Genomic DNA, 11,775 nt, shown 5'->3' on the forward strand with positions numbered 1-11,775 from the left:
AGCAACAACTTGATCTCTATTTTTTAACCAGTTTCCTTGATCATCCCTGATAGTCTGAATAGTGTTATACATATTTCGAAGCTTTACTGTATTATGAAAGAACTGAGTATTCTTGTCATAATGAGTAAAATAATCAATCCTAGATTTTTGTTTATAGAAAGAGTTTTCTATTCCATACCAATAATCTAAATTTTTTGAGTAGTTCAAAATGTAGCCACCAATATCCGCAGAGTAAGTCAGCATTTGTAATTTCTCAATTTCCACATTTAGCTTACTGATGGTGTTTTTAACATGACCAAAAGATTCAATGTTCCACTTACTAAGATCAGACTTAACATTTTTGAGTTTTCCAGCAACAATAAAACTAGGAGACCCATGGACTCTCTTGTCCCAAGAAGTTTGAAGAACATCCTTGAAATCTGGACTTAATTGCCAACACTTGAAAAACTTATAAGGAATGTAAAGATTTTGATCTTGATGAAAACACTTGAGAAGTATTGGATAATGATCAGAAAAAACTCCTGCAAGATTAGTAATACGAGTTTGAGGAAGAGCAGAAACCCAATCATCATTCATAAATCCTCTATCTAATTTCTCAAAAATCAGGTTAGAAGGATTTTTAAATCTTCTATTACATCAAGTAAAAGGGTTACCATAAGAAAAGATTTCGTTCAATCTCAACTCTACAATCTTATTTCTAATAAAATCAGGAGCCAAAGAAGAATCAGAATTCCCACCCTGCTTTTCAGAACTATGAAGGATAAAATTAAAATCCCCTAAAATTAACCAAGGTCTAACCTCATCTTCATTCATATTACTCAAGAAATTCCGCTGATTTTTCATTCCAGTATTGTTTAAAGAACCATAAACAAAGGAAACCATACAATTCTTGATAGTAGGTGTAATATCACATAAGATATGTATCATATTAAGAGAACTACTTATTACTTCTATATTTGACCCAGCAAAGTAGCCTAAAGCTAAACCACCAGATTTTCCAATAGCCGGTACAACAAACCAAGAATCAAAAGGTAAATGGTGACTGAATTTCTTAACAGTATCATTATCTACCATAGTTTCCATGAGACAAATAGCATGTGGCCTATGTTTTATATACAAATTTAAAAGATGCAACCATTTTTTGTCAGAACAACACCCATTCATATTCCAACATATAAACTTCATGATAGAAAGTAAAAAAGAAGAGACTTAAGATGCAAAAATAAATAGACTAGAATTTAATTGTAAGTAAAAGGAGATTTTTAACAAATAGAACAACAAGTATATTTTTAACAAATGAAAGCTTCCTAGATAAAAATTCCAAGAAAACTTATAAGGTTATTGGCAGGCCTCGAAAGGGTATAGAAATTATGCGCAATGAAAACGGGGGCCTACAGTAATACCGCAAGTGCACGGTCGTCAGTTGTAGCTCGTGCAAGTACGGGTCGATCCACAGAGACTGGGAGTGTTTGGAGTGTTTCTAGCTATTTGGGTTCCTAAATTGCTGTTGGGCTTTGAATACCCTTTGAAATGGGTTGAACTGAGCTTGGGCTCAGTTGGTCTTTGAAGTGTAAATGGGCTTGTGATTGAAGTTGGCTTTGGCCTTATTCCTAAGAATGAACTGAGCTTAGTCTTTTGAGTTAGGCTTTTGGGTTAAGCCCACAGTTGACTGAATTGGGCTTTTAGCCTTAACCTAAACTGTGGTTGGGCCTTAATGAACTTGGGCTTTGGTCTTAAACTTAGGCTTGGGCTCAGTTGTACAAACAATAGACATTGGGCTTAGAACTGAGAACTAGGCCTTGAACTGGACTGATGGGCTTTTGCTTGGCTGCAGGCTTGGCAGCAACAACAGCAGCAGCAGCAACAACAGCAGAGGCAACACAGAGAAGGCACCAGCAGCAGCACAAGGCAAAGATGGAAGCAGCAGCAGGGGAAAGAAAAGGCAGCTGCAGCAACAACAAAAGAAAGCAGCAACAGCAGGGTTGCAGGGCAGATGGGTTGCAGCAACAGCTGCACAAGCAGTGCACAGCAGCACAAGGCCAAAAAAAGAAAGCAGAGCTGGCAGTGAACTAAAGAAGCAAAAGAGTAGCAGGGCAGTGGAAGCAAAGATGGCAGTGAAGCAAAGATAATGCAATAAAGAAGATGGCTAACAAAATAAACAAAAGGAAACACAAACAGGGCAACACATGGCAAAAGCAAAGAACAAAACAAGATGAACCAAGGCCTAAGGCCAAGGGCAAGGATGTGGAGAAACTGCAATGGAGCAAGGCTAAGGCAGAATACAGGCAAACATATAGAAAGGGAAGAAAACTAGCTTGCTGTGAGCACTAGTTTCTCCCAATGCTCAATCAACACTGCAACCTAAGCATACAACAAGAATGGCAAGAAAATCAGCTTGCTATGAGCACTGATTTCTTCCATTGCACAATCACATCAATGCTTCTAATGTATCTAGCCTAGCATTCCATCAATTGTAACAGCAAATTAAACACAACAGGAACATTTACAAACATCAACAGGAGAAAATAGCATTAACAGAACATGATCACATTAACATAAATAACAGGAGCATTAACAGAGCATTAACTATAAATAACAGGAGACAAACAATTAACAGGAGACAACACAAGCATAACATAAACATAAGCATAACAGGAACATGAAACTGAACTGAGCTGAAATTGAAAATTAACATTTTAACAGAACTTGGAAGTTCTGGATGCAGGCTAATCCAAACATAGCTTCTCACACCACACCCATTCTCTATTTATAGTTCACAGACACAATTTCCCTAAATTACAAAATTAGGGTTCTTCCCCAAAAATCAGTTGAATTAGGTTTACCTAATTTCTTTGAAATTGATCCTTGAAATCGTCGACCCATGCTTTGTAATTGCTCCCTGACCTCTTCTCATGCGCCAATTGCAACTCTAGGTTGCCTAATTTATCAGTCTTTCACGCCTAGGGTTTCAGGCAGAGAAGCGTGAAAAAGTGAGAAAATAGGGAACTAGAGGGCTAGGGGGGAGATGGGTTTTGGTTGTTGGGTGATAGGGTGATGATGGTGGAGGTGTGGTGGTGGCAGTGAGTTGGTGGCAGAGGTGGAGAAGGTGGTGGCGACATGGTGTCTCTGCAGAGGGAGGGGATGGAAGAGGGGCTCGACTGTTTGGGAGAAGGGGGTGTTTGGTTAGCTGGTATAGGTTCGGTTGCTAGTGTTGAGCGAATCCATCGAGTCTTGATGTTCTGTGACTCTGAGCTGCGAGATGCGAAGCTGGTAGGTGGATCGGATGGTTCCTCCTGATGAGGTTGGTAGCGACCGTCAGATTTTTTATACAACGAAGTTAACGGCTCTAGATGGGGTTAGGTGTTGTAGTGTAAGGCGAAGATATCAAACGTTGATGAACAGCAAGGGAGCGACCGTTGGATTCAACTACCATCTAATCTGAAGGCTTGGAATTTCAGCGCTGTGGTGCTTGGCAGAGACTTCAGATTTTGATGCTCTATGAAGGAGCGACCGTCGGATGCTTCTGAGAACTGATCTGATGGCTGAGAACGGAGGCGTTTTTGTGTGTAGAAAATGAGGTTGTGCGCACCATTCTTCGCGGCTTCCTTGCATAATTTCTCCCGGCTTTTCACTACTTTTCTGCTCTTTTCGCTCCGCGACTCATCCGAACTTTATTTATTACCTAAAAATGCAAATTAATTAATAAAAATATTTATTCTTGAAAACAATGAAAATACAGAATATGGGATAAAATGTAGAATTAATGCATAAAAGATGAGTTAAAATGCCAACAAAAAGGGATAAATATATACAATATTTGGCACTCATCAAATACCCCCAAACCTGAATTTTACTTGTCCTCAAGTAAAACAAAACTAAGGAAATCCTAACTATACCACTGTCGCTGGTCTCTCGAATGCATTTAGCGTATGCACTAAGCCTTTTAAACCACTAAGTGTCCCTAGTGGACGAGTTGAAGTCTCGTGAAGGTTTGCTTAGAACGTACCTACAAAGTTCTAGGTCAAAATATAAGCTCAGATTCCATCAAATGTGACATGTGCAAAACAGTTTAAGCTCACAGCAAAATGGAGATGTCAATCTAGCTATCAAAGGCACAATCCTAGCACTGATAACAAAAAAAGACATGTGATAAGAGTGTAAAGTGTATCTACACATGTGTAAAGAAAGATCTGAAGTTATGACTACTAATCACCAAGAGATAGTTTCTCAGGCTAAGAACTGAGGTCGAAATCTAGCTAGCTGTCCGGACTTTACGAGAATTGTGAATGAGTTGGAGGTATTTCACAATTACTCGCGTTGTACATCAATGGCATACACCCTCCTTGCTTACAACACAAAAACACAAAAGATGACTATTTACATGACTCTATTTACATTGACTACTCTCTTTTTATTTTTGGAACAAGAGAGGATGGAATTGAACAAATACTTGATTTTTTTTTTTTTTTTTTTTTTTTTTTTTTTTTTAGAACAAGAAAACACTTTTGATACATAACAAAAAGAAACAAAAGATTACATGACACTTTGCAAGAGGTAGCCCTTTTTGATGCACCCAGTTAAATTCGATGGTTGTCTTTCTTAATGTAACCTCCACCTTCTATCCCAACCAACCAAAGAACAAGCTAGTCAAGTTTCGTTCAGTATTCTAAAGTGATTGGCAATCGTAACTTCCTATCAAACACCTTGAAGACCGAGGCCATACATGTATTGGTAGATCGTGCGCGTGCAAATTTCTTATCACTATGTGAATTGTGCTAGAATCAGGGTGCCTAAATATCTAGACTAAGACTCCTAATAATTACATATTTGCACAAGAGTCAATATTTCAAGGTAAATGAGCTCCATTTTTTTTATGATTTTTCATTTTTTAATTTTTTTTTGGAATTTTTCAATTTTTTCAAAAGAAGAAGGAGTTCGTTTTCAATTATAGCATATTATCGTGGTATCTACTCTATACCCCCAAACCTAAACTAAACATTGTCCTCAATGTTTCAAAATATGGAAAGAATTAAATGCAACATATGGAAAGGGACATGCTGAGTAGAGTAAAGGAGAGAGAATACCCGATTTCGGCGAAAGCAGAATTAAACTCCGTTTATTCAAGGCAAAAATCCAACATATTTCAGCCGAGATCATATTGGATTAGCAAAATATATACAAAAGGAAATTTAACTAAACATTATCTACAAGAAAATTTGGTTTTTTAATGGGATTGGACTTTTGGAAAAAAATTGGTTTTGTCGGGAGACATTTGGAAAACTTTGGTTTTTATGGGAGAAATTTTTGGTTTTTGAAATGGGAGCAAAAGAAATTTTTTTTTTTTTTTTTTTTTTTTAAAAACAGAAAATAAAATTAAGAAAATAAGATTTGGTTTTTTAAATTGGGAGCAAGCCCACTGTTGGTCCTCTAATGGAATAAGGAAGGCTGCGGCCCACAATCGGTTACAAGCTCAGCTGGGTTTAAAAAACCCAGAATACAAATTACCAGTCCAAATTAAACAAGCTCACAAAAATTAAATACACAAGCCCACAAATTAAACAAACAAGCCCACAAATAAATTATTACAAACCCACAAAAATAAGAGAAGCCCAAAAATTGGCTTAATATTACATGCCCACAATAAAATTGGAAGCCACAATTCGGGTTCTCTTTAAATGGGTCCTTTTAAGCCAGCCCAGCTGCCTGATATTGTTGCAAAAACCCAGTTGGGCTTTGGTTCTTTTCCTTTGGCGTCCCAGCAGAGGAAAACAGGTTCAGAACAGCAGGTCCAACAGCAAATGAAGTGAAGCAGATGCAGATGCAAATGCTATGCAGTGAAATGCAAAAATAGCTAATAACACAAGAAAAACACAGCACCAATCCCGGCAGCGGCGCCAAAAACTTGGCAGCCTCGAAAGGTATAGAAATTATGCGCAATGAAAACGGGGCCTACAGTAATACCGCAAGTGCACGGTCGTCAGTTGTAGCTCGTGCAAGTACGGGTCGATCCACAGAGACTGGGATGTTTGGAGTGTTTCTAGCTATTTGGTTCCTAAATTGCTGTTGGGCTTTGAATACCTTTGAAATGGGTTGAACTGAGCTTGGGCTCAGTGGTCTTTGAAGTGTAAATGGGCTTGTGATTGAAGTTGGCTTTGGCCTTATTCCTAAGAATGAACTGGGCTTAGTCTTTTGAGTTAGGCTTTTGGGTTGCCCACAGTTGACTGAATTGGGCTTTTAGCCTTAACCTAAACTGTGGTTGGGCCTTAATGAACTTGGGCTTTGGTCTTAAACTTAGGCTTGGGCTCAGTTGTACAACAATAGACATTGGGCTTAGAACTGAGAACTAGGCCTTGAACTGGACTGATGGGCTTTTGCTTGGCTGCAGGCTTGGCAGCAACAACAGCAGCAGCAGCAACAACAGCAGAGGCAACACAGAGAAGGCACCAGCAGCAGCACAAGGCAAAGATGGAAGCAGCAGCAGGGGAAAGAAAAGGCAGCTGCAGCAACAACAAAAGAAAGCAGCAACAGCAGGGTTGCAGGGCAGATGGGTTGCAGCAGCAGCTGCACAAGCAGTGCACAGCAGCACAAGGCCAAAAAAAGAAAGCAGAGCTGGCAGTGAACTAAAGAAGCAAAGAGTAGCAGGGCAGTGGAAGCAAAGATGGCAGTGAAGCAAAGATAATGCAATAAAGAAGATGGCTAACAAAAAAACAAAAGGAACACAAACAGGGCAACACATGGCAAAAGCAAAGAACAAAACAAGATGAACCAAGGCCTAAGGCCAAGGGCAAGGATGTGGAGAAACTGCAATGGAGCAAGGCTAAGGCAGAATACAGGCAAACATATAGAAAGGGAAGAAAACTAGCTTGCTGTGAGCACTAGTTTCTCCAATGCTCAATCAACACTGCAACCTAAGCATACAACAAGAATGGCAAAAAATCAGCTTGCTATGAGCACTGATTTCTTCCATTGCACAATCACATCAATGCTTCTAATGTATCTAGCCTAGCATTCCATCAATTGTAACAGCAAATTAAACACAACAGGAACATTTACAAACATCAACAGGAGAAAATAGCATTAACAGAACATGATCACATTAACATAAATAACAGGAGCATTAACAGAGCATTAACTATAAATAACAGGAGACAACACAAGCATAACATAAACATAAGCATAACAGGAACATGAAACTGAACTGAGCTGAAATTGAAAATTAACATTTTAACAGAACTTGGAAGTTCTGGATGCAGGCTAATCCAAACATAGCTTCTCACACCACACCCATTCTCTATTTATAGTTCACAGACACAATTTCCCTAAATTACAAAATTAGGGTTCTTCCCCAAAAATCAGTTGAATTAGGTTTACCTAATTTCTTTGAAATTGATCCTTGAAATCGTCGACCCATGCTTTGTAATTGTTCCCTGACCTCTTCTCATGCGCCAATTGCAACTCTAGGTTGCCTAATTTATCAGTCTTTCACGCCTAGGGTTTCAGGCAGAGAAGCGTGAAAAAGTGAGAAAATAGGGAACTAGAGGGCTAGGGGGGAGATGGGTTTTGGTTGTTGGGTGATAGGGTGATGATGGTGGAGGTGTGGTGGTGGCAGTGAGTTGGTGGCAGAGGTGGAGAAGGTGGTGGCGACATGGTGTCTCTGCAGAGGGAGGGGATGGAAGAGGGGCTCGACTGTTTGGGAGAAGGGGGGTGTTTGGTTAGCTGGTATAGGTTCGGTTGCTAGAGTGTTGAGCGAATCCATCGAGTCTTGATGTTCTGTGACTCTGAGCTGCGAGATGCGAAGCTGGTAGGTGGATCGGATGGTTCCTCCTGATGAGGTTGGTAGCGACCGTCAGATTTTTTTATACAACGAAGTTAACGGCTCTAGATGGGGTTAGGTTGTTGTTAAGGCGAAGATATCAAACGTTGATGAACAGCAAGGGAGCGACCGTTGGATTCAACTACCATCTAATCTGAAGGCTTGGAATTTCAGCGCTGTGGTGCTTGGCAGAGACTTCAGATTTTGATGCTCTATGAAGGAGCGACCGTCGGATGCTTCTGAGAACTGATCTGATGGCTGAGAACGGAGGCGTTTTGTGTGTAGAAAATGAGGTTGTGCGCACCATTCTTCGCGGCTTCCTTGCATAATTTCTCCCGGCTTTTCACTACTTTTCTGCTCTTTTCGCTCCGCGACTCATCCGAACTTTATTTATTACCTAAAAATGCAAAGTTAATTAATAAAAATATTTATTCTTGAAAACAATGAAAATACAGAATATGGGATAAAATGTAGAATTAATGCATAAAATGAGTTAAAATGCCAACAAAAAGGGATAAATATATACAATATTTGGCACTCATCAAATACCCCCAAACCTGAATTTTACTTGTCCTCAAGTAAAACAAAACTAAGGAAATCCTAACTATACCACTGTCGCTGGTCTCTCGAATGCATTTAGCGTATGCACTAAGCCTTTTAAACCACTAAGTGTCCCTAGTGGACGAGTTGAAGTCTCGTGAAGGTTTGCTTAGAACGTACCTACAAAGTTCTAGGTCAAAATATAAGCTCAGATTCCATCAAATGTGACATGTGCAAAACAGTTTAAGCTCACAGCAAAATGGAGATGTCAATCTAGCTATCAAAGGCACAATCCTAGCACTGATAACAAAAAAAGACATGTGATAAGAGTGTAAAGTGTATCTACACATGTGTAAAGAAAGATCTGAAGTTATGACTACTAATCACCAAGAGATAGTTTCTCAGGCTAAGAACTGAGGTCGAAATCTAGCTAGCTGTCCGGACTTTACGAGAATTGTGAATGAGTTGGAGGTATTTCACAATTACTCGCGTTGTACATCAATGGCATACACCCTCCTTGCTTACAACACAAAAACACAAAAGATGACTATTTACATGACTCTTATTTACATTGACTACTCTCTTTTTATTTTGGAACAAGAGAGGATGGAATTGAACAAATACTTGATTTTTTTTTTTTTTTTTTTTTTTTTTCTGATATTATTTTTTTTCCTTTTTTTTTTTTTTTCTGAATATATACATCGTTTTTTTTTTTTTTTTTTTTTTTTTTTTAGAACAAGAAAACTTTTGATACATAACAAAAAGAAACAAAAGATTACATGACACTTTGCAAGAGGTAGCCCTTTTTGATGCACCCAGTTAAATTCGATGGTTGTCTTTCTTAATGTAACCTCCACCTTCTATCCCAACCAACCAAAGAACAAGCTAGTCAAGTTTCGTTCAGTATTCTAAAGTGATTGGCAATCGTAACTTCCTATCAAACACCTTGAAGACCGAGGCCATACATGTATTGGTAGATCGTGCGCGTGCAAATTTCTTATCACTATGTGAATTGTGCTAGAATCAGGGTGCCTAAATATCTAGACTAAGACTCCTAATAATTACATATTTGCACAAGAGTCAATATTTCAAGGTAAATGAGCTCCATTTTTTTTATGATTTTTCATTTTTTAATTTTTTTTTGGAATTTTTCAATTTTTTCAAAAGAAGAAGGAGTTCGTTTTCAATTATAGCATATTATCGTGGTATCTACTCTATACCCCCAAACCTAAACTAAACATTGTCCTCAATGTTTCAAAATATGGAAAGAATTAAAATGCAACATATGGAAAGGGACATGCTGAGTAGAGTAAAAGGAGAGAGAATACCCGATTTCGGCGAAAGCAGAATTAAAACTCCGTTTATTCAAGGCAAAAATCCAACATATTTCAGCCGAGATCATATTGGATTAGCAAAATATATACAAAAGGAAATTTAACTAACACATTATCTACAAGAAAATTTGGTTTTTAATGGGATTGGACTTTTTGGAAAAAAATTGGTTTTGTCGGGAGACATTTGGAAAACTTTGGTTTTTATGGGAGAAATTTTTGGTTTTTGAAATTGGGAGCAAAAGAAATTTTTTTTTTTTTTTTTTTTTAAAAAAGAAAATAAAATTAAGAAAATAAGATTTGGTTTTTTAAAATTGGGAGCAAGCCCACTGTTGGTCCTCTAATGGAATGAAGGAAGGCTGCGGCCCACAATCGGTTACAAGCTCAGTTGGGTTTAAAAACCCAGAATACAAATTACCAGTCCAAATTAAACAAGCTCACAAAAATTAAATACACAAGCCCACAAATTAAACAAACAAGCCCACAAATAAATTATTACAAACCCAACAGAAAATAAGAGAAGCCCAAAAATTGGCTTTAATATTACATGCCCACAATTAAAAAATTGGAAGCCCACAATTCGGGTTCTCTTAAATGGGTTACCTTTTAAGCCCAGCTGCTCTGATATTGTTGCAAAAACCCAGTTGGGCTTTGGTTCTTTTCCTTGGTGGCGTCCCAGCAGAGGAAAACAGGTTCAGAACAGCAGGTCCAACAGCAAATGAAGTGAAGCAGATGCAGATGCAAATGCTATGCAGTGAAATGCAAAAATAGCTAATAAAACAACAAGAAAACACAGCACCAATCCCCGGCAGCGGCGCCAAAAACTTGGCAGGCCTCGAAAGGGTATAGAAATTATGCGCAATGAAAACGGGGGCCTACAGTAATACCGCAAGTGCACGGTCGTCAGTTGTAGCTCGTGCAAGTACGGGTCGATCCACAGAGACTGGGAGTGTTTGGAGTGTTTCTAGCTATTTGGGTTCCTAAATTGCTGTTGGGCTTTGAATACCCTTTGAAATGGGTTGAACTGAGCTTGGGCTCAGTTGGTCTTTGAAGTGTAAATGGGCTTGTGATTGAAGTTGGCTTTGGCCTTATTCCTAAGAATGAACTGGGCTTAGTCTTTTGAGTTAGGCTTTTGGGTTAAGCCCACAGTTGACTGAATTGGGCTTTTAGCCTTAACCTAAACTGTGGTTGGGCCTTAATGAACTTGGGCTTTGGTCTTAAACTTAGGCTTGGGCTCAGTTGTACAAACAATAGACATTGGGCTTAGAACTGAGAACTAGGCCTTGAACTGGACTGATGGGCTTTTGCTTGGCTGCAGGCTTGGCAGCAACAACAGCAGCAGCAGCAACAACAGCAGAGGCAACACAGAGAAGGCACCAGCAGCAGCACAAGGCAAAGATGGAAGCAGCAGCAGGGGAAAGAAAAGGCAGCTGCAGCAACAACAAAAGAAAGCAGCAACAGCAGGGTTGCAGGGCAGATGGGTTGCAGCAGCAGCTGCACAAGCAGTGCACAGCAGCACAAGGCCAAAAAAAGAAAGCAGAGCTGGCAGTGAACTAAAGAAGCAAAAGAGTAGCAGGGCAGTGGAAGCAAAGATGGCAGTGAAGCAAAGATAATGCAATAAAGAAGATGGCTAACAAAATAAACAAAAGGAAACACAAACAGGGCAACACATGGCAAAAGCAAAGAACAAAACAAGATGAACCAAGGCCTAAGGCCAAGGGCAAGGATGTGGAGAAACTGCAATGGAGCAAGGCTAAGGCAGAATACAGGCAAACATATAGAAAGGGAAGAAAACTAGCTTGCTGTGAGCACTAGTTTCTCCCAATGCTCAATCAACACTGCAACCTAAGCATACAACAAGAATGGCAAGAAAATCAGCTTGCTATGAGCACTGATTTCTTCCATTGCACAATCACATCAATGCTTCTAATGTATCTAGCCTAGCATTCCATCAATTGTAACAGCAAATTAAACACAACAGGAACATTTACAAACATCAACAGGAGAAAATAGCATTAACAGAACATGATCACATTAACATAAATAACAGGAGCATTAACAGAGCATTAACTATAAATAACAGGAGACAAA

Source organism: Papaver somniferum, chromosome 3, assembly GCF_003573695.1.
Source record: "Papaver somniferum cultivar HN1 chromosome 3, ASM357369v1, whole genome shotgun sequence".
Classification (NCBI taxonomy): domain Eukaryota; kingdom Viridiplantae; phylum Streptophyta; class Magnoliopsida; order Ranunculales; family Papaveraceae; genus Papaver; species Papaver somniferum.